Source organism: Chiloscyllium punctatum, chromosome 17 (assembly GCF_047496795.1).
Source record: "Chiloscyllium punctatum isolate Juve2018m chromosome 17, sChiPun1.3, whole genome shotgun sequence".
In the NCBI taxonomy this organism is placed as follows: Eukaryota; Metazoa; Chordata; class Chondrichthyes; order Orectolobiformes; family Hemiscylliidae; genus Chiloscyllium; species Chiloscyllium punctatum.
In genome coordinates, this window is record NC_092755.1 from 80,408,956 (window position 1) to 80,433,393 (window position 24,438).

The 24,438-nt window shown below is 48.1% G+C and overlaps 1 protein-coding gene across 1 annotated transcript in view; it reads left to right on the forward strand.

Moving 5' to 3' along the window:
- The first annotated feature begins 6,683 nt into the window (after window positions 1-6,683).
- mmp17a (matrix metallopeptidase 17a) overlaps window positions 6,684-24,438 on the forward strand; it is a 126,718-nt gene continuing 108,963 nt past the window's right edge. The window contains exon 1 of the mRNA XM_072587684.1: window positions 6,684-6,792. The gene's annotated coding sequence lies outside the window, so the exon portion shown is untranslated. The remainder of the gene's footprint in view (window positions 6,793-24,438) is intronic.

Genomic DNA, 24,438 nt, shown 5'->3' on the forward strand with positions numbered 1-24,438 from the left:
CTCCCTTAGCACTGACCCTCCGACAGTGCGGCACTCCCTCAGCACTGACCCTCCAACAGTGCGGCGCTCCCTCAGCACTTACCCTCCGACATTGCGGCGCTCCCTCAGCACTGACCCTCCGACAGTGCGTCACTCCCTCAGTACTGACCCTCCGACAGTGCGTCACTCCCTCAGCACTTACCCTCTGACAGTGCGGCGCTCCCTCAGCACTGACCCTCCGACATTGCGGCGCTCCCTCAGCACTGACCCTCCGACAATGCGGCGCTCCCTCAGCACTGACCCTCCGACAGTGCGGCGCTCCCTCAGCACTGACCCTCCGACAGTGCGGCGCTCCCTCAGCACTGACCCTCCGACATTGCGGCGCTCCCTCAGCACTGACCCTCCAACAATGCGGCGCTCCCTCAGCACTGACCCTCTGATAGTGGGGCACTCCCTTAGCACTGACCCTCCAACAGTGCGACAGTCCCTCAGCACTGACCCTCCCGACAGTGTGACACTCCCTCAGCACTGACCCTCCGACAGTGCAGCACTCCCTCAGCGCTGACCCTCTCACGGTGTGGCACTCCCTCAGCACTGTCCCTCCGACAGTGCAGCACTCCCTCAGCACTGACCGTCCGACAGTGCAGCACTCCCTCAGCGCTGACCCTCTCACAGTGCGGCACTCCCTCAGCGCTGACCCTCTCACAGTGCGGCACTCCCTCAGCACTGACCCTCCGACAGTGCAGCACTCCCTCAGCACTGACCCTCCGACAGTGCGGCGCTCCCTCAGCACTGACCCTCCGACATTGCGGCGCTCCCTCAGCACTGACCCTCCGACAATGCGGCGCTCCCTCAGCACTGACCCTCTGATAGTGGGGCACTCCCTTAGCACTGACCCTCCAACAGTGCGACAGTCCCTCAGCACTGACCCTCCCGACAGTGTGACACTCCCTCAGCACTGACCCTCCGACAGTGCAGCACTCCCTCAGGGCTGACCCTCTCACAGTGCGGCACTCCCTCAGCGCTGACCCTCTCACAGTGTGGCACTCCCTCAGCACTGTCCCTCCGACAGTGCAGCACTCCCTCAGCACTGATCCTCCGACAGTGCAGCACTCCCTCAGCGCTGACCCTCTCACAGTGCGGCACTCCCTCAGCGCTGACCCTCTCACAGTGTGGCACTCCCTCAGCACTGTCCCTCCGACAGTGCAGCACTCCCTCAGCACTGACCCTCCGACAGTGCAGCACTCCCTCAGCGCTGACCCTCTCACAGTGCGGCACTCCCTCAGCGCTGACCCTCTCACAGTGCGGCACTCCCTCAGCACTGACCCTCCGACAGTGCAGCACTCCCTCAGCACTGACCCTCCAACAGTGCGGCGCTCCCTCAGCACTGACCCTCCGACATTGCGGCGCTCCCTCAGCACTGACCCTCCGACAATGCGGCGCTCCCTCAGCACTGACCCTCTGATAGTGGGGCACTCCCTTAGCACTGACCCTCCAACAGTGCGACAGTCCCTCAGCACTGACCCTCCCGACAGTGTGACACTCCCTCAGCACTGACCCTCCGACAGTGCAGCACTCCCTCAGGGCTGACCCTCTCACAGTGCGGCACTCCCTCAGCGCTGACCCTCTCACAGTGTGGCACTCCCTCAGCACTGTCCCTCCGACAGTGCAGCACTCCCTCAGCACTGACCCTCCGACAGTGCAGCACTCCCTCAGCGCTGACCCTCTCACAGTGCGGCACTCCCTCAGCACTGACCCTCCGACAGTGCAGCACTCCCTCAGCACTGACCCTCCGACAGTACGGCACTCCCTCAGCACTGACCCTGCGCACAAATCTCTCGACTGTAGCTAAGAACCTGCAACTTTCTGATGTAGGGACAAGAGTGTGTGACTGACTGAGTCACAGCTGGCACCAGTGTTTTGATAGAATATGACCATCGAGGGAAGCTGTGGAGGGGCTGCTGAAGGTCTCCTGGACCTCATGCATCTGTAAATGTTTCACTCAACTCATCCCATGTGATCTCAAACCTCAACACACTTCACCAAAGTGATCTCAAATGTGACACAGCATCACATACCGGAGGGTATTAGGACACATGAGTAAAGGCTTGATCAGGAATTTGATTTGAAGGGATATCCTAAAGGGGAGAGGGGTGTGGAGATTTTTCCAGAGGGGATCCCAGTTATCAGGTCCCAAGCCCAGCTGCCAAGGGGGCCGTGATGAGGGATACTGAGGAGGCCAAAGATGGACGAGAGCTTCTTGCTGCAGAAAATTCCTGAGTTTGGAGGAAATTACATGGATAGGAATTGCAAAGGCCTTGAAGGATTTGGGAAATTAGCATGGGAAGTTTAACATTGAGGTGCTATCAGACTGGGAGTCAGTGTATGCCTTTAAACACGAATGATGGTTAAACATGACGTGGTCTATATTAGGACACAGGCAGCAGGGCTTTGTATGTGAAACTATGCATTCTTAGCACTGCTTACAGATATTAACTCAACATAATGTCAGTTGAGGGACTCCTGTGTGACTGACTTGAATTTAAACTATGGCTGTTGATAAATGGATTGCATTAAGATACTAACAACTTGACAAGAACAAATGATTTAGTAGAAGTAATTTGATCATGGATACTATGAAGACATGGTGGATAAATATCGAGACACATTCTCTGTATGGTGTTCAAGAAGCTTCCGATAAGATGGGAAGAAATGTCAGGGTTTCAACTCAACGTTCTAACAGTGGAATTGAATTTGGATGACGTGGGACTTGTCCATCAGCTGCGAACTGACAGATATGCCTCATCACCTCCTCTGGGGAGGGATCCCTGGAATTAACTGGTCCCAGGCACTTCATTCAGCTTTTGCAGGAGTTTAGGACTGTGTGGAGTGGGCTTTCTGACCCCCTGTAGCTGCTGGACAATTGGACGTGGCTGTGGCTCATCAGCGCTATAAATTGCAGTGGCTGTGGCCAGTACTGCATCCACAAGAAACCTTGGAACAAAGGTTTTCGGTGACTGAGAATGCAAAATGGGGATCATGGGGAAGGAGGTAGGGGTTTGGAAGAAAGGGTCAGACACTTCTCAGGGGCTTGTCTATGAATTGTATCTCTCTCTCTCTCTCTCTCCACAGATACTGTCAGACCAGGTGAGCATTTCCAACACTGTCTGATTTTGTTATCTGGATCACCTTGAGAACTGGGTCCAGTTCTGAGTCTCTGGGAAACAGAAAAAAATTTCAAACAGTGGAGATAGATAATGAAGGGAAGAGTCTTGAGGAAAAACTGAAGAGAATGACATGGATTACATCATGCTTACAACAATGGCCAACCCAACTTCAGCAATCCTTACCTGATCTGGTCTAGATGTGACTCCAGACCCACACCGTGAAATGGCCTAGAGAGGAACTCGACTCAAAGGAAAATAGGGATGGACAACAAATTTTGATTCTGCCTGTGACACCCAGATGCCATAATGTTGTTTTAAAACTGTATGCATCAATGTTTATTCTCCAGAGGAGCCCATTAACAACTCTTCCCTGTAGTTATTTAAACGGATTTATCCAGCTTCCCCTTAACACATCTATACTATTCACGTCAGCCCAGCGTGGGAGTGAGTGTCACACTCTCCCTAAGACATTTTGCCTGCATTCCCAGTTGGACTTTACTAACAACTATCTTATATTTTTGGTCAACAATTGGGAATGTTCTCCATCAAATCCTTTCAACATGTTAGCAATCTCCATCAGGAGGCAGAAGAGACTGATGGGAAACATAGACTTTGGCCAAGGAGCCTTTCTCCTTTGCTGTGGGCTCAAAGTAACTATTGCACGGAATTGCAGGAGTAGTATCTGAATGTGTTCCTCACTGGTATATGACCATCCTTGGAATGAGGTAAAGATGCTGGTTGGATTTATGGGACAGTTGGATACTGCAGTGGGAGGATAAGAGGACGGCTCTAGTTGAATGAACTAATATGCTCCAAACTATCTTCCTCATCTATATTTATCTTTTCATGTACCACGATGGGAAGTGAAAAATGATCCTGTCAATTCCAAGGTGTAATAACTGACCTGAGGTTGCCCTTAGCCTCTGTAGTTTTGGAAGAAATGTGAGTCACTGTTACAACAGTGGACAGTGTATAGTTGTTCACTGTTGCAAAGAACAACATATCGAGAAAATCACTGGGATCTTAAAGGTTGTGCACTGTCTTCTGAAAGTGTGAAAAATATATGCAGTAAAGCTATCTTTAGAAGTCTAAATATTCCTAGCCTCTAGGTAAATGCATTTCACACAGTTACATGTTTAAACTCAGTTTGAATTCATCTATCAGTGCACCGTGCCAGCATACTGATTTATAATTTGCCGAAACTAATGAATTATTGTTGAGAATGATTTGTTCTTGTTGTTTCGGTAGGATCCTGGGTCTCTTTCAGCACAGTTTGAGGTCCAAACATCCAGAATCTCCACGGTCCTTAATTTAACCATTTGTAGAAAGTCTTTTCTTTTTTAAAAAAATGAGGCCCCTCCTGAGAGAAATTCACAAGATCTGGGGTGAAGGAATAGGAGATAATGTGGAATGGGGTTGCAAGGCTGGAGAGCACAATAGAGATGGGGAGAGAGGTTTATCACGGGATGAACATTTTACATCATGAGGAATGGGAGGTAGTGTTGTAGAGTGGAGCTAAGCACAGACAGCAGGGTGGTGGTGGGAGGTGGTGAGGCTAGGATACAGGCAGCAGTGCTTTGGGTGATTGAGTACTGCTCTGTCACAGGAGCTGTCTTCCAAATGAAATGTTAAACCAATAGGCCACCAGCAATCCTAGGTGAAGATCTGATGCTATAGTTTTGAAGAAGGACAGGAATGGTCTCCTTGGTAACCACAGCAATGACTACACTTCGATAATACCTCAATGTGTTTAAAGTGCTTTGGGAGCTACTGAGGTCACAAGAGGTGCTATATAGATGCAAGCATTATCATTTATCATTTTATATTTCCTCCTACTGCCACTCTTCATTCACCTGCATCACTGGCTTCACTGACTTATTTATTCTCCGAGATTTCTGATGGAATAAATTTGAGCAAGAAAGGATCTGAGGTGAAGATTGAAAGTGGTGCGCAACAGAAAGCTATATCCATCTTTAGAATTCACCTGTCAGCTCCCAGTGCAATCTATAAACAGCGTTTTCAAATTTAACAATTGGTTTTTCACATCAGGATGATCACATGAAAGAAGACATAGCAATCAACTTTACAGACAGAAGCAGCTCGTAATGTTGAACTCAGTGTATTCCTCTTTCAGAGATTACATACCTTTCTGCACAGAGCAGGGAATACGGTGATAGTGGAGTGGGTAGGGGAGGGGAGGTGGAATGGGTTGCCAACGTTCCAAGATTTTCTTGGAGGTTTGAAGGATTTAAAGCACCACTCAGCTGCTCATGAGAGATCATTCAAATATTATGTTTTGTAAAATTATCTTGGACTTTTTAGTTCGCAAGTTTGAAAAATCTCAGCCATGGGGACCAGTGGACTATCTCACTGGGAACCAACCAATCAGTTGATGGAGATTTTCCTCACTCTTTAATTGGTTATGAGAAAGAAATCCAATATGGCTATGAACTTTTCTCATCCACGTGATGTAAGCCCAGGATTTATTGCCCCGTCCCTAGTTGCCCCTTGAGATGGTCGGGGTGAGCTGCCTTCTTGAACCACTGCAGCCCATGTGCTGTGGGTAGACCCACAATGCTTTTAAGGAGGGAATTCCAGGATTTTGACCCAGGGACACTGAAGGAACAGCAACATATTTCCAAGTCAGGATGGGGTGTGGCTTGTACAGGTACTTGAAACTCACATGCACCAGCCAATGAATGCCATCACTGCCAGAGCAGATCAGATACTGGGAAATCAGATATGCATAATATACCCCTGCCTCCCCAAAGTCTGTCCACCATCTATTAGGCAGAAATCAGGAATGTGATGGAATACTCCCCACTTGCTCAGATTTGTGCAGTTCCCCAATATTCAAGAAGCTCAACACTATTTAGGACAAGGCAGCCGCTTGATTGGCACCACATCCACAAACATCCCCTCTATCCATCACCGATGCTCAGTAACTGCAGTGTGTACCATCTACAAGATAGACTGCAGAAATTCATCAAAGATCCTCAGACAGCACCTTCCAAACCATGACCACTTCCATCTAGAAGGACAAGGGCAGCAGATACATGGGAACACCACCCCCTGCAAGTTCCCCTCCGAGCCACTCACCATCCTGACTTGGAAATATATCACCGTTCCCTCAGTGTCACTAGGTCACAATCCTGGAATTCCCTCCCTAAGGGCATTGTGGGTCTACCCACAGCATGTGGACTGCAGCGGCTCAAGAAGGCAGCTCACCCCCACCTTCTCAAGGGGCAACTAGGGACAGGGAAATAAATCCTGGCCCAGCCAGTGACGCCAACATCCCATGAATGAAGTACTTGCAGTACTTTGCAACATTATCTCTGCTTCTGTCTGCACTGACACCACCAGGCTCACCGAGTATTTCCAGCAGCTACTGCTTTTTTTTATTTCAAATTTCCAGTATCCACAGCGTTTTGCTTTTGTTTTCGTGATGACAGGTTGTTGTCTTCACAGCATTTTGGAATGTTATGAGCAAGAAAACGAATGATGTAAATGCAATGCTTTTTTTCTTTTACAATGTGCAGTGCCAGAAGGCTGCTGAGACTGAAAGTAACAGCATTATCCCGAAACAGATGAACAAGGTCTGTGAGACAGTCAGATTGTTGATATTCATGAAGTGAAACTTAATTAGGTGAAAAATAAATCATTTCCATTTGGGTCTGGGCTGAATGAGTTGACTTCAGCTGGTGTTTAAGGAGGACTGTAAAAATCACTGCATTGTGCAGAACACAGGGTAAAAATTGAAAGAACTGCGGATGCTGTAAATCAGAAACAAAAACAGAAATTACTGGAAAAGCTCAACAGATCTGGTAGCATCTGTGGAGAGAAATCATTTCAGATCCAGTGACCCCTCCTCAGATAAGCTTTGACACTGAGTGGAACAACATTAGCTATTCTCCACCTCTCCAATTTGACAGGGGGGAGTTATTTCCACTGTTTGGGGATCACAGAATACAGGGAGAGGGCACAGTCTCCAGATTAGGGGCTGACCATTTAGGATTGAGATGAGGAGATTTTGTTTTCAACTGAGGGTGGCATGGTGGCTCAGGGGTTAGCATTGCTGCCTCACAGCACCAGGGTCCCAGGTTCAATTCCCGCCTCGGGCAACTGGCTATGTGGAGTTTGCATATTTTCCCCATCTCTGTGTGGGTTTCCTCCACATTCCAAAGATATGCAGGTTAGGTGAATTGGCCATGAAAAATTGCTCATAGTGTTAGGTGCATGATAGTCAGGGGGGAATGTAGGGGAATGAGTCTGGGTGGGTTCCTCTTCGGAGAGTCGGTGTGGACTTGTTGGGCCAAAGGGCCTGCTTCCACAATGTAGGGAATCTAAAATCTTTGGTGTTTTCTCCTAAGAGCAGGTGTGGATGCTCTATCATTGAACATATTTAAGGCTAAGATGCAGAGATTTTTAATTTCTCAGAGACAGTTGAGAAAGTCACGCTGCAGCAGATGATCAGCCATAATTGTATTAAATGGCAGAGCAGGCTAGAGGGGCTGAACGGTCTGCTCCTGTTCCTATTGCTTATGTTTTCACATTATTGCTGTCCCAGCACATCGTGGGGAATGGAGGATCAATGTACCAGGGCCCTTGGGGGTTGTGGGTTAGCAGCTGGATTGGAGATTTGGGCTCAGTACACAATTGAGTGGAGAGTGATGTTTGGTGTTGGGGTGGGAATTCCCTGGGGTCTCTGTCCATTCCATCCTCACATTTCCAATGCACAGGAGAAGGTGGTGTTGAGTTCACTTTTTTGCACTGCTAACAGTCCCTGGCATATACATATACATATACCTACCATGCTGTTAGGAAGGGAATTCAAGGATTTTGACCCCGCATCAGTGAAGGAACGGTAATATATTTCCACATCCAGACAGCGAGTGGCTCAGAGAGGAACTTGTAGGGGATAGTGTTTCCAAGTATCTGCTGCACTTGTCCTTCCAAGGGATTCTGTAGCCCGGGGTAGAGACAGATATTTCTGTGGCCAGCAAAGAAAAAGCAGAATGGTGTGTTGTTTCCCTGGTGCCAGGATCAAGGATGTCTCAGAGAGGGTGAAGAATGTTCTCACGTGGGAGAGGGGCCAGCAGAAGGTCATTGTCCACATCGAAACCAACGACATTGGAAGGGAAAAGGTTGAGACTCTGAAAGGAGATTACAGAGAGTTAGGCAGAAATTTAAAAAGGATTACTCCCAGTTTTACGAGTTAGTGAGGGCAGGAATAGGAGGATAGAGCAGATGAATGCATGGCTAAAGAGCTGGTGTATGGGAGAAGGAGTCACATTTCTGGATCATTGGAATCTCTTTTGGGGTAGAAGTGACCTGTACAAGAAGGACGGATTGCACCTAAATTGGAAGGGGACTAATATACTGGCAGGGAAATTTGCAAGAACTGCTTGGGAGGATTTAAGCAAGTAAGATGGGGGGGGGGGGGGGGGGGGGGGGGGGAGTGGTGGGGGGTGCGGTGCGGGTGTGGGACCCAGGGAGACAGTGAGGAAAGAGATCGATCTGAGACAGGTACAGCTGAGAACAGAAGTGAGTCAAACAGTCAGGGCAGGCAGGTACAAGGTAGGACTAATAAATTAAACTGCATTTATTTCACTGCAAGGGGCCTAACAGGGAAGGCAGATGAACTCAGAGCATGGTTAGGAACATGGGACTGGGATATCATAGCAATTACAGAAACATGGCTCAGGGATGGGCAGGACTGGCAACTTAATGTTCCAGGATACAAATGCTACAAGAAGGATAGAAAGGGAGGCAAGAGAGGAGGGGGAGTGGCATTTTTGATAAGGGATAGCATTACAGCTGTGTGGAGGGAGGATATTCTCAGAAATACATCCAGGGAAGTTACTTGGGTGGAACTGAGAAGTAAGAAAGGGATGATCACCTTATTGGGATTGTATTTTCGACCCCCCCCAATAGTCAGAGGGAAATTGAGAAACAAACTTATTAGGAGATCTCAGCTATCTGTAAGAATAATAGGGTAGTTACGGTAGGGGATTTTAACTTTCCAGACATCGACTGGGACTGCCATAGTGTTAAAGGTTTAGATGGAGAGGAATTTCTTAAGTGTGTACAAGACAATTTTCTGATTCAGTATGTGGATGTACCTACTAGAGAAAGTGCAAAACTTGACCTAGATTAGATTACAGTGTGGAAACAGGCCCTTCGGCCCAACAAGTCCACACCGACCCACCGAAGCGCAACCCACCCAAGCCCCCTACATTTACCCCTTACCTAACACTATGGGCAATTTAGCATGGCCAATTCACCTGACCTGCACATCTTTGGACTGTGGGAGGAAACCGGAGCACCCGGAGGAAACCCACACAGACACGGGGAGAACATGCAAACTCCACACAGTCAGTCACCTGAGGTGGGAAATGAACCTGGGTCTCAGGCACTGTGAGGCAGCAGTGCTAACCACTGTGCCACCTACTCTTGGGAAATAAGGCAGGTCAGGTGACTGAGGTGTCAGTGGGGGAGCACTTTGGGGCCAGTGGCCATAATTCTATTCGTTTTAAAATAGTGATGGAAAAGGATAGACCAGATCTAAAAGTTGAAGTTCTAAATTGGAGAAAGGCTAATTTTGACGGTATTAGGCAAGAACTTTCGAAAGCTGATCCACTTTTAACCATTTAGTATCTCCCACATTTTCTGTGGCTCCACACAAAGGCCGCCTTGCTGATCTTTGAGGGGCCCTATTCTCTCCCTCGTTACCCTTTTGTCCTTAATATATGGAGGCAGATGTTCGCAGGTAACGGGATGGCTGGAAAATGGGAAGCCTTCAGAAATGAGACAACAAGAATCCAGAGAAAGTATATTCCTGTCAGAGTGAAAGGGAAGGCTGGGAACTATAGGAAATGCTGGATGACTAAAGAAATTGAGGGTTTGGTTAAGAAAAAGAAGGAAGCATATGTCAGGTATAGACAGGATAGATCGAGTGAATCCTTAGAGTATAAAGAAAGTAGGAGTATACTTAAGAGGGAAATCAGGAGGGTGAAACGGGGACATGAGATAGATTTGGCAAATAGAATTAAAGAAAATCCAAAGGGGTTTTATAAATATATTAAGGACAAAAGGGTAACTAGGGAGAGAATAGGGCCCCTCAAAGATCAGCAAGGCGGCCTTTATGTGGAGCCACAGAAAATGGGGGAGATACTAAATGAATATTTTGCATCAGTATTTAGTGTGGAAAAGGATATGGAAGATATAGACTGTAGGGAAATAGATGGTGACACCTTGCAAAATGTCCAGAGAAACAGAGGAGGAAGTGCTGGATGTCTTGAAACGGTTAAAGGTGGATAAATCCCCAGGACCTGATCAGGTGTACCCGAGAACTCTGCGGGAAGCTAGAGAAATGATTGCTGGGCCTCTTGCTGAGATATTTGTATCATCGATAGTCACAGGTGAGGTGCCGGAAGACTGGAGGTTGGCAAACATGGTGCCACTGTTTAAGAAGGGTGGTAAAGACAAGCCAGGGAACTATAGACCGGTGAGCCTGACCTCGGTGGTGGGCAAGTTGTTGGAGGGAATCCTGAGGGACAGGATGTACATATATTTGGAAAGGCAGGGACTGATTAGGGATAGTCAACATGGCTTTGTGCGTGGGAAATCATGTCTCACAAACTTGATTGGGTTTTTTGATGAAGTAATAAAGAAGATTGATGAGGGCAGAGCAGTAGATGTGATCTATATGGACTTCAGTAAGGCAAGGTTCCTCATGGGAGACTGATTAGCAAGGTTAGATCTCATGGAATACAGGGAAACTAGCCATTTGGATACAGAACTGGCTCAAAGGTAGAAGACAGAGGGTGGTGGTCACAGGCCTCCAGTTGTTCAGACTGGAGGCCTGTGACCAATAGAGTGCCACAAGGATCGGTGCTGGGCCCTCTACTTTTTGTCATTTACATAAATGATTTGGATGTGAGCATAAGAGGTACAGTTAGTAAGTTTGCAGATGACACCAAAATTGGAGGTGTAGTGGACAGCAAAGAGGGTTACCTCAGATTACAACAGGATCTGGACCAGATGGGCCAATGGGCCGAGAAGTGGCAGATGGAGTTAAATTCAGATAAATGCGAGGTGCTGCATTTTGGGAAAGCAAATCATGGCAGAACTTATACACTTAATGGTAAGGTCCTAGGGACTGTTGCTGAACAAAGAGACCTTGGAGTGCAGGTTCATAGCTCCTTGAAAGTGGAGTCGCAGGTAGATAGGATAGTGAAGAAGGCGTTTGGTATGCTTTCCTTTATTAGTCAGAGTATTGAGTACAGGAGTTGGGAGGTCATGTTGAGGCTGTACAGGACATTGGTCAGGCCACTGTTGGAATATTGCATGCAATTCTGGTCTCCTTCCTATCGGAAAGATGTTGTGAAACTTGAAAGGGTTCAGAAAAGATTTCCAAGGATGTTGCCAGGGTTGGAGGATCTGAGCTACAGGAAGAGGCTGAACAGGCTGGGTCTGTTTTCCCTGGAGCGTCAGAGGCTCAGGGGTGACCTTATAGAGATTGACAAAATTATGAGGGGCATGGATAGGATAAATAGGCAAAGTCTTTTCCCTGGGGTCGGGGAGTCCATAACTAGAGGGCATAGGTTTAGGGTGAGAGCGGAAAGATATAAAAGAGACCTAAGGGGCAACATTTTCTTGTAGAGGGTGGTACATATATGGAATGAGCTGCCAGAGGAAGTGGTGGAGGCTGGTACAATTGCAACATTTAAGAGGCATTTGGATGGGTATATGAATAGGAAGGGTTTGGAGGGATATGGGCTGGGTGCTGACAGGTGGGATTAGATTGGGTTGGGATATCTGGTCGGCATGGACGGGTTGGACCGAAGGGTCTGTTTCCATGCTGTACATCCCAATGACTCTATGACTCTACGGTTGTGGGTTTGGAAGGTGCTGTCTGAGGATCTTTGGTGAATTTCTTCAGTGCATATTGTAGATGGTACACACTACTGCCACTGAGTGTCAGTGGTGGAGGGAGTGGATGTTGGTGGATGTGGTGCCAATCAAGCGGGGGCTGCTTTGTCCTGGATGGTACTGAGCTTCTTGAGTGTTGTTGGAGCTGCCCCCATCCAGGCAAGTGGGGAGTATTCCATCACACTCCTGACTTGTGCTTTGTAGATGGTGGACAGGCTTTGGGGAGTCAGGAGGTGAATTACTCACTGCAGTATTCCCAGCCTCTGACCTGCTCTTGCAGGTTTATATGGTGACCTAATTCAATTTCTTGTCAGTTATGACAGTCAGGATGTTGAAAATGTCTGTCCTGTGAATGCTTAGCAGATGGGGTTAAATTGTCGCTTGCTGGAATTGCATTTGTGTGGCACCGTGTTTCTTGGCATTTATCATTCCGTGTTTGACTGTCATCAAGTTCTTGTTGAACTTGAACACGGACTGCTTCAGTATCTGAGGAGTCGTGAATGGTGCTGAACATTGTGCAATTATCGGCGAACATTCCCACTTCTGACCTTATGCTGGAGGGAAGGTCATTGATGAAGCAGCTGAAGGTGGTTGGGCCGAGGACACTCCCCTGAGGAACTCCTGCAGAGATGTGCTGGAGCTAAGCTGAGTAACCTCCAAGAACCACAACCATCTTCCTATGTGTCAGGTATGACTCCAACCAGCAGAGTTTTCTCATTAACTTTAGTTTTGCCAGAGCTGCTTGAAGCCACACTTAGTGAAAATCTGAAGGATAAGTCTTTAGTCCTGTGGTCGGGATGTCTTTGGTACCCAAACCATTGCAGCTTCCTGTGCTTCCAACCCTGAGTGACCCACATTCGCTGGAACCTGCATCTGAGATGGTGGGGAACTCAGGTTGAAGTGGTGGATCATCCATTTGACACTTATACATGAAGATACTTGTGAACACGTCAGGCCTATCGTTAAATATGATGTTCTGGGCTCCACTATCATTGAGGATGGGACTATTCATGGACCCTCCTCCTTCCATTCATTGTTCCAGAGTTCACCACTATACTGCTGGATGTGGCAGACTGCAGGGCTTGGTTCTGACAGTTGGGATTATCGGACTCTGTCCAGTGGGGGACGGATAGCTTAGATAGCATGGTGACTAGCTCATGATTTCGACCTACCCTGCAAGTTAAATCCTGATTTGACTGACACAGACATGGCCCCTGTCCCCCTGTCCTGCCCGGGGGCAGGGAGTGGGGGCAATGGGGAGCCACCTCTGGCAGGAAACAGCTTAGGATGTACCATCAGCAGATGACGAATTGCCTTTGTGATGAGTTCTACAGAGTGAGGTGGAATCCTGTCCCCACCCTTCACCCCTTCACCCCTTCACCCCTTCATCCCTTCACCCCTTCACCCCTTCACCCCTTCACCCCTTCATCCCTTCACCCCTTCACCCCCACCACTTCACCCCCTCACCCCCTCACCCCTTCACCCCTTCACCCCCTCACCCCTTCACCCCCACCCCCTCACCCCCTCACCCCCTCACCCCCTCACCACTTCACCCCTTCACCCTCACCACTTCACCCCCACCACTTCACCCCCACCACTTCACCCCCACCACTTCACCCCCACCACTTCACCCCCACCACTTCACCCCCACCATCCTGACCTTGTATGAGCCATTCTTCTCTAACATTTTCCAATTCCCTTATTTCAGTCATGCACCTCACACATTAAATCAGTTTCTCTCTCCACACATCATACAATCCCTACAGTGTCGAATCAGGCCATTCAGCCCATTGAGTCCACAGCAACCCTCTAAACAGCATCCCACCCAGACTCATCCCATCCCTGTAACCCTGAATCTCCCCGTGGAGAACTCACCTAACTTGCACATCCCTGGACATTATGAGCAATATAATATGGCCAGTCCACCTAACCTGCACATCTTTGAACTGTGGGACAGAGTACCCGGAGCAAACCGACATAGACACGGTGAGAACGTGCGAACTCCACACAGACAGTCACCCGAGGGTGGGATCGAACTGAGGTCCCTGCTGCTGTGAGGCAGCAGTGCTAACCACTGAGCCACCATGCCACGCCTAGACGCTGCCAGACCTGCTGAGTTTCTCCAGTGCTCTCTGTATTTGTTTCGGATTTCTAGCTTTCGCAGTTACTTCGCTTCTGAGCACAGAAGGAGCGAGCTTCCCAAGCGATCCATGTACGGGTTCTACTTTAGATCATTATTATAGAAATGGTTCATCAGATATGAACCATGTAGCTGATCCAGAAGGAAAATAGTGAGTTGGCTTTGGACTGCAATAGATATTTATATTGGTTGACCCCAACAGTGATAGCATATTTAAATAGAAGTAAAATTGAGTCAGGTTAGTGAGTGAACTTTGGATGAGATCATAGGAATGGTTTGCTTAATGGATCTGCCCACTCAAGTGAACATAATAGGTCCCATAGTGTCTTAAAGAAGAGTAGTGGGGAATTCTCCCCATGTCCTGGTCATTGTTTATGCACTAACTGACATCATTAAAACCAGATGGTCTGCACCTTATCCTCTTGCTGTTCATTCTAGGACCTTACTGAACTTCTGCAATCATCGAATCCCTACAGTGTGGATGCAGGCCATCTGGCCCATCTAGTCCATGTGGACTCTTCATAAAGCTTCCCACCCAGACCCACCCCATCCCAAAGCTAACCCACATATCCCTGGACACTATGAGCAATTTAGCATGGCCAATCCATCCTAACCTGAATATCTTTGGACTATGGGACGAGACCAGAGCACCCGGAGGAAACCCACACAGACACGGAGATCAAACCCGGGTCCCTGGTGCTGTGAGGCAGCAGTGGTAACCACTGAGCCACCGTGTCTTTGCGACTGTAAAAGCTTCTCTAGGTATTTGAAAAATAAAAAAATCAATGACAACATTCTGCAGACATCACAACGCTTTCACACATTTATTTACTATTTGAATTGGATACATCTTTAAACGGACTCATAAGCTTCTATTCTAACCAGCAGCCCCCCCTCTCTCTTTCCAGGGAGCGGGAGAGTGACTTTGGGGGGAAGGGAAAGCCCACCACCAGACAATCAACTTCTTTCGGTTAAGTTTTCTATTGGGTGAAATCCAGCCATGGTTAAAGTTCCGGCAAAACAGTAAAGTCACAGGGATGCTGCCCATACCCTGACAAAAATATTGAATCTTTGTTTTAGTTTTCTGGCTATTTTCACTCCTTTTCTGGGAATGACGCTATGAAAGAGAGGGATGTTGTTTGACAGACTCTTAGGGAATGGTTTAACAAGCACCTCAGCCGGGCCTCAGTTTGCTGACCGGATCTCCCAGTCACCACCCATTTCAATTCCCCTTCCCACTCCCTCTCCGACATGACCATCCTCCCAGTCACAGCCCATTTCAATTCCCCTTCCCACTCCCTCTCCGACATGACCATCCTCCCAGTCCCTGCCCATTTCAATTCCCCTTCCCACTCCCTCTCCGACATGACCATCCTCCCAGTCACCGCCCATTTCAATTCCCCTTCCCACTCCCTCTCCGACATGACCATCCTCCCAGTCCCTGCCCATTTCAATTCCCCTTCCCACTCCCTCTCCGACATGACCATCCTCCCAGTCACCGCCCATTTCAATTCCCCTTCCCACTCACTCTCTGACATGACCATCCTCCCAGTCACCGCCCATTTCAATTCCCCTTCCCACTCACTCTCCGACATGACCATCCTCCCAGTCACTGTCCATTTCAATTCCCCTTCCCACTCCCTCTCTGCCATGACCATTCTAGGCCTCTTCCATTGCCAAATCAAACCACAGCTCCTACTGGAGGGACAACACCTTATCTTCTGCCTGGGCGCCCTACTGCCTGGAGGACTCAACGTTGAGTTCTCCAATTTCAAATAATCTTCCTCCCTATCCCCCGACTCCCTTCCCAACCCCACCCCCTCCCCTCCACTGCTCCCTGCCACCAACTGGATTCATTCCTCCCATTGACCAACCAGGTCGTACCCTCTACTTGTCTTCACCTATCCCCACCTCACCACCCTGTCCCCACCTCCCCCTTTATCTGCAGCACTCCCCACACCCCACCCCAGTCCTGAAGAAGGGTTACACCCAAAGCGTCGACTTCTCCACGTGCTGATGCTGCCTGCCTTGCTGTGTCCCTCTCCCTCCTGATGCTGCCTGCCTTGCTGTGTCCCTCTCCGTCCTGATACTGCCTGCCTTGCTGTGTTCCCTCTCCCCCCGATACTGCCTGCCTTGCTGTGTCCCTCTCCCTCCTGATGCTGCCTGCCTTGCTGTGTCCCTCTCCCTCCTGATACTGCCTGCCTTGCTGTGTTCCCTCTCCCTCCTGATACTGCCTGCCTTGCTGTGTTCCCTCTCCCTCCTGATACTGCCTGCCTTGCTGTGTCCCTCTCCCTCCCGATGCTTCCTGCCTTGCTTTGTCCCTCTCCCTCCTGATACTGTCTGCCTTGCTGTGTCCCTCTCCCTCCCGATGCTTCCTGCCTTGCTGTGTTCCCCCAGCCTCCTGATACTGCCTGCCTTGCTGTGTCCTTCTCCCCCCTGATACTGCCTGCCTTGCTGTGTCCCTCTCCCTCCTGATACTGCCTGCCTTGCTGTGACCCTCTCCCTCCCGATACTGCCTGCCTTGCTGTGTCCCTCTCCCTCCCGATACTGCCTGCCTTGCTGTGTCCCCCTCCCTCCTGATACTGCCTGCCTTGCTGTGTACCTCTCCCTCCTGATACTGCCTGCCTTGCTGTGTCCCTCTCCCTACTGATACTGCCTGCCTTGCTGTGTCCCTCTTCCTCCTGATACTGCCTGCCTTGCTGTGTCCCTCTCCCTCCTGATGTTGCCTGTCTTGCTTTGTCCCTCTCCCTCCTGATGCTGCCTGCCTTGCTTGTTCTTCTAGCCTCCTGCCTGTCTATGTTTGACAGATAGTAGCAGTTCAATCATTGGAGCAGTTAATGGAAGACAATTACCCTTTTGGTTTCTGTATAATTGATGAACATGTTCTCATTAGTGAATACGACCACAATAACATGGGAACCAGTACAGTTCCTTTACAGAGGGTTGGACACTACCATTACCTACCTCCTTAATAAAAATGACAGATCAGGAATTTACAATCTCGATAAAATCAGCAGACTAATTTCAACAAATGGGATGAGAAACTCTGGATCTTACAAATCTCTTCACAGGGATGCACTTTCTTTTAAAAAGTGCAGCTGTTGAAGTCATGTAGAAAGCATAGCAAGATCCCACTAACAGCAGTGCAATATTGCTCAGATAACTGGTGGGAACAGGCAGAACCCTCACGTCAATGTCTCACCTGAAGCACAGTGCAGCACTCCTTCAGTACAGAATAAAGCGCTATTCTGAAATTTATACTCCGATTTCTAAATGAGGCTTTGAACCCAGAGCATCCTGACACAGAGACAAGATGGCAAAACCCAGGAGCTAACCATTAAATGGAGGGCTGAAAAGCTGAAGGTAGCACAGAGTGAGCAGGCAATGGAGACATGGATTGAATTTGGAAGAACCCTGACAACTGTTGTTAAGATCAAGATAAGCTCACCATCTGCCTGCAGTGCCCTGTCAATGAGTGGCAATGGCTCGAGTTAGGTATTAGGAAAATTGAAGTCATTGTTTTCAAGCCCATGAGGCGCTCAGTTCCCATAGTCTTGTGGTAGTGTCCTCACCTCTGAGGCAGGAGGGATTAAATCTTACCTGTTCCAGGGAGTCTAATGACATGTGAAAAGATTCATTTTGAAATATTTAGAAAGGTGAATTGAAGACAGGTGTGGTGAAGTGGTCGTGTCCTGGCCTCTGCCCCAGGAGCCTAGATTCAAGTCCCACTTGCTGCAGAGGTGTGTCGTAGCAGATCTGAGGGGGTGAGTGAAGGATTCCCAAGCTGATTATCATACACAGATGCTGACTCCACAGCCGAGAAGTCCTGGAGTAGAACTTGGATCACACCTTGTGGCCCAGAGGTATCAATGTTACCCATTGCACCAGATACTGCCTATTCTGTCCATAATGCCCACAAAGCACCCAGAGGTGTTTTATTATTCTAAAGGTGCACTATAAATGTAAATTGTTGTTGCTAACAGTAATGTTGCCTTCAGTAATGGGTGATGTCACTGCTTTCCATCTGTTGATATTTTAAAATTTCACGTTGTTTGTACAAATACTGACAGTTAGACTAATAGTTTTCTAATTTTCTGATGCATTGTGTTCTAAATCCTGGTACCTTCTGAATTTGGATAGTTACATCAATATTTATGGTGAGTTTGAAGAGTTTATGAAGCTGGTGTAAGGGGAATAGGATCAATAAAATCATGGTTGTGACTCCATTCCGTTCAATATTCTACCTTTCCATTACTAAATGAGAATAGTGTTGTGGTCTGGTGCTTTTTGGTCACTGCTTATTGACAGAACATTGAAGTCTGAGCAGCTGCCCTGAGGAAATAGCCAGTGACAAGGAGATACAAACAAATAGAACACCGACAGAAAACCAAAAGAACTGCATATACTGGAAACAAACAGAAAAATTGCTAGAGAAACTTAGCCGGTCTGCAGTATCTGTGGAGAGAAAACAGAGTAAACTTTTTGGATGCAGTGACCCTTCTTCAGAACAGACAATGCTGGAGAAACTTCATAGGTTTGTGACAGCATCTGCGGAGAGAGAAGCAGTGTTAATGTTTTGTGTCCAGGACTAATAGCAGCTGGAAAAGCATGGTACCTTATACTGATGATGGGGGTGGGGAGTGGTGGGGGTGTGGTGTGAACAGATAGGTGGAGATGGGGCCCACAGAAACAGGGAATAAAAGAGAGGCAGACACAAAGATGGTTGACAGGAACAAGGCGACACATTTACCTCCCCCTTCACCTCCACCCAAGGCCCAAAAGGATCTTTTCACATCCAGCAGAGATTCTCCTGCACATCCACCCACCTCATCTACTGTGTCCATTTCTCTCGATGTGATGTCCTCTATACTGGGGAGACAGGATGCCAACTCACGGAGCGTTTCATGGAACATCTTCTTCCTTGAGACACTCCAACCACACAGCATCAACATCGAGCTCACTAGTTTCCAAATCTCCCCATCCTCTATCTCATCCTAGATCCAGCTCTCTGACTCAGCACTGCCCTCTTCACCTGTCCTACCTGTCCATCTTCCTTCCCACCTATCTGCTGCACACTCCCCACCAACCTATCACAATCACCCCCCACCTACATCCACCTAGTGTCTTCCCACTTACCATGCCCCTCAACCCCTCCTATTTATCTCTCAGCCCCCTTCCACTCCCCTTGCCTCCCACCTCCCCCCCCCATTCCTGATGAAGGGCTTATGTTTGAAATGGGCAACTCTCCTGCTCCCAGGACACTGCCTGACCTGCTGTGCTTTTCCAGCACCACACTTTTCAACTCGGACTGTCCAGGATCTGCAGTCCTCACTTTCTCCTAATAGTAGCCTTCAAGTCATTTCAATGCTATTTAGCACTATTTAATGTTAACCCATGCATTCAAAGAAGTTGAAGGAACTGCCCTATTAGTGTAGGGCGAAAAATTTAATAACCAGGAACAGCAGTCCACTGTTTGGTCTCTTGAGTCTAATCATCTAACTCAACCTCACTCTCCCACGTTATCCCCATCTCCCTCAATTCCCATAGTGTCGAAAAACCTATCAATCTCAGCGTTGAAGTTAATCATTGAGTGAGTATTCACTGCTTTCTTGGGGTTACAGAATTGCCCAAGGCTCTCTCAGATTTAATATGTTCCAATGAGAAAAATAAACCTTCCTTACATTTATCCATTTTAATTACAGAGATATGAATGTAATAAGTTGGTGATGTAGAGGAATGCATGGATAGGAAGTATTCGATTCAGTCAGCATTATTGAAATGGCAAAGCACAGAGACTTTGGGATTTGTGAGGATTCAGAACGAGACTCTTGGAATGACGTTACATTTACAGAAAACAGCCCTCTGACCCACCCAGGTATCTATCCTCCAGCCTCTACGTCATCAATGGTTTGGGTCAGGATGTGTCCTATAGTCCAACATTGACACCAAGACAGGTCAAGAGGTAAATTTCGGGGTATTTGCATCACCCTCTTTATCTCTGTCACCTCCTCCTCTAGCTCTACAAACTTCTCAGGTCTAGAATGTGTTCTCTTGGGCAGGATATGTTACTCTTCACCATTGACAGTCATAGGCGAATGTGAGGACTGCAGATGCTGGAGACCAGAGTCTAGATTAGTGTGGTGCTGGAAAAGCACAGCAGGTCTGGCAGCATCCGAGGAAAAGCCTCATTCCTGAAGAAGGGCTTTTGCCCGAAACATCGATTTTCCTGCTCCTCGGATGCTGCCTGGCCTGCTGTGCTTTTTCAGCACCACTCTAATCTAGACCATTGACAGTCATGCCTACACAGGCAGTGTGCTAATATAATTAATGGCAAGTCCTTGGGTAGGGTGGTAGAACAGAGAGATCTAGGGGTTCAGGTACATCATGCTTTAAAGTTTGCATCACATATAGACAGGGGGGCAAAGAAGGTGTTCAGCACACTGACCTTCATTGCTCAGACCTTTGAGAACAGGAGTTGGGATGTTATGTTGAGGTTGTACAGGTTGGCGAGGCATCTTCTGGATTACTGTGTCCAGTTCTGGTCTCTCTGTTCCAGGAAGGATATTATTAAGCTGGAGAGGGCTCAGAAGAGATTTACCAGGATGTTGCCGGATATGAAAGGTTTGAATTATAGAGAAAGGTTGGGACATTTTTCACTGGAAGAAAGGAAGTTGAGAGGTGACCTGATAGTAGTTTATAAAATAATGTGGGGTATAGATGGGATTAATGGTACTTGTCCTTTCTTGAGGATGGGGCGTTTCCAGACACTCTTAGGGTGAGAGGAGAGAGATTCAAAAACGACATGAGGGGGCAAATGTTTTACACAAAGAATGGTTCGCATGTGGAATGAACTTCCTGAGGAAGTGGATGTAGGTATAATTGCAACATTTAAAAGATATCAGGATAAGATACATGAATAGGGAAAGGTTTTGAGAGAGTAGGGCCAGGAGCAGGCAGGTGGGACTAGTTTAGTTTGGTATTATGGTCAGCATAGACTGGTTGGACCGAAGGGTCTGTTTCCATGATTCTCTGACTCTGTGACTCTGGGATTCCTTCACCCTCTCTGTCTCTGTCTCTCTCTCTCTGTCTCTCTCTTGGTTTAAGGTCATTCTTAAAATCAATTAAAGTCTTTTGTTCTCCTTAAATAATAGCTCCTTCAGAAGGTCCAGTTCTCCTCCTGCAAGTGTTTTACTACAATAAGAGTGCTATATAAATGCAATGCAGATCTTGTTCTCAATGCTGAGACAGTGGGTTGAAGGTTCAAGCCCCATTGCAGAGAGTTGCAGCCAGAATGCCAGGCCGACTCAGGCAATTCAACGCTGAGGGAGTGCCATACGGTCACAGGCACCATTTGTTAATACTGAGGGGCCCATCTGCCCTCTGGTGGGGGTGGAAGAACCCACAGCCACTGGAGAATGGGGATTGTCCTGAGCCAGTATCTATCAACACAATAAACTTTTGTATTAATTCGTGGGACATGGATGTCACTGGCTGGTCCAGCATTTAGTGCCCGTCCCTAGTTGCCCCTTGAGAAGGTTGGGCAGTCCATGAGAAGGACTGAGTTGCCCCTTGAGAAGATGGGGGTGAGCTGCCTTCTTGAACTGTTGCATGTGCTGTGGGTAGACCCAGAATGCCCTGAGAGAGGGAATTCCAGGATTTTGACCCAGTGACAGTGAAGGAACGGCGATATATTCCACATGCGAACAATTCTCTGTGTAAAACATTTGCCCCTCATGTCTTTTTTAAATCTCTCTCCTCTCACCTTAAGAGTGTCTGGAAACACCCCATCCTCAAGAAAGGGCAAGTCAGGATGGTGAGTGGCTCAGAAGGGAACTTGCAGTGGGTGGTGTTCCCAAGTATTGAACATCAATGGGAACTGGATGACCTGGTCACTATCACGTGGCTGTTTGTGGGACCTTGCTGTGCGGTATGGCGGCTCAGTGGTCAGCACTGCTGCCGCACAGCACCAGGGCCCCAGGTTCGATTCCGGCCTTCAGCTACTGTCTGTGTGGAGTTTGCACATTCTCCCTGTGTCTGTGTGGGTTTCCTCCCACAGTCCAAAGATGAGCAGGTCAGGTGAATTGGCCATGCTTAATTACCCATAGGTTAGGTGCATTAGTCAGAGAGAAATGGGTCTGGGTGGGTTACTCTTCGGAGGGTCGGTGTGGACTTGTTTCCACACTATAGGGAATCTAATCTAATCAAACTGTGCGCTGTGTTTTGCATGATTCAGCTCTTTGGGGATGTCCTGGCACTAGTGAAAGATGCTATGCAAATGCAAGTTTTTGGTGTTACTACCAAAAGAGGCATTTTTTGCCTACATTTTACTGAACAAAGAGACCTTGGAGTGCAGGTTCATAACTCATTTGAAAGTGGAGTCGCAGATCGATAGGATAGTGAAGAAGGCTTTTGGTATGCTTTCTTGTCTTGGTCAGAGTATTGAGTACAAGAGTTGGGAGGTCATGTTGCGGCTGTACAGGACTTTGGTTAGGCCATTGTTGGAATATTGCATGCAATTCTGGTCTCCCTGCTATACGAAGGATTTTGTGAAACTTGAAAGGGTTCAGAAAAGATTTACAAGGATGTTGCCAGGGTTGGAGGGATTGAGCTACAGGGAAAAGCTGAACAGGCTGGGGCTGTTTTCCCTGGAGTGAAGTCACCCGGGTGACTTCATAGAGGTTTATAAAATCATGAGGGACATGGAAAAGGTAAATAGACAAGGTCTTTTCCCTGGGGTGGGGGAGTCCAGAACTAGAGTGCATAGGTTTAGGGTGAGAGGGGAAAGCTTTAAAAGAGACCTAAGGGGCAACTTTTCATGCAGAGGATGGTACGTGTATGGAATGAGCTGCCAGAGGAAGTGGTGGGCTGGGTGCTGGCAGGTGGGACTAGATTGGGTTGGGATATCTGGTTGTCGTGGACAATTTGGACTAAAGGGTCTGTTTTCATGCTGGACATCTCTATGATTCTATCCCACAGTTAAACCCCTGCCTAGGGCACAGCAACCTGAACAAATGATACATTCCTTGTGTGAAGGAGCTTGGGGGTGAGGGGGCTGAGGGGCGATAAATGACCCATTAAAACCTGATGCAACACAACTGCTGAGGCTATTGCAGGGGGAGCAGAGACAATGAAGATCAGGGGATGGGGATGGTCAGAGGATGGGGATAATCAGAGGATGGGGATAATCAGGGGATGGGGACAATCAGGGGATGGGGATGATCAGGGGATAGAGAAAATCAGGGGATAGTGAAGATCAGAGGTTAGGAAAGATCAAGGGATAGGGAAGATCAGTGGACAGGGAAGATCAGGGGATAGTGAAGATCAGGGGTTAGGGAAGATCGGGGATAGTGATGATCAGGGGATGGAGAAGATCAGGGGATAGGGACGATCTAGGGATAGGGAAGATCGGGGATAGGGAAGATCAGGGGATAGTGAAGATCAGGGGATAGTGAAGATCAAGGGATAGGGAAGATCAGTGGATAGGAAAAATCAGGGATAGGGAAGATCAGTAAATAGGGAAGTTGAGGGGTTAGGGAAGATCAAGGGATAGGGAAGATCAGGGGTTAGGGAAGATCAGGGATAGGAAAGATCAGGGATAGGGAAGATCAAGGAATAGGGAAGATCAAGGGATAGGGAAGATCAAGGAATAGGGAAGATAAAGGGATAGGGAAGATCGGGGATAGTGAAGATCAGGGATAGTGAAGATCAGAGGATAGTGAAGATCAAAGGATAGGGAAGATCAGTGGATAGGGAAAATTGGGAATAGTGAAGATCAGGGGTTAGGGAGGATCAAGGGATGGGGAAGATCAGGGTATAGGGAAGATCAGGGATTAGGGAAGATCAGGGGATAAGGAAGATCGGGGGTTAGGGAAGATCAGGCAATAGGGAAGATCAGGGATAGAGAAGATCAGGGGATAGGGAAGATCAGGGGTTAGGAAAGATCAGGGGTTAGGAAAGATCAGGGGATAGGGAAGATCAGGGGATAGAGAAAAATCAGGGGATAGGGAAGATCAGGGGATAGGGAAGGCCAGGGGTTAGGGAAGATCAGGGGATAGGGAAGGCCAGGGGTTAGAGAAGATCAGGGGATATGGAAGATCAGGGGATAGGGAAGATCAGGGGTTAGGGAAGATCAGGGCTTAGGGAAGATCAGGGGATAGGGAAGATCAGGGGTTAGGGAAGATCAGGGGTTAGGGATGATCAAGGGAACTGAAAGATCAG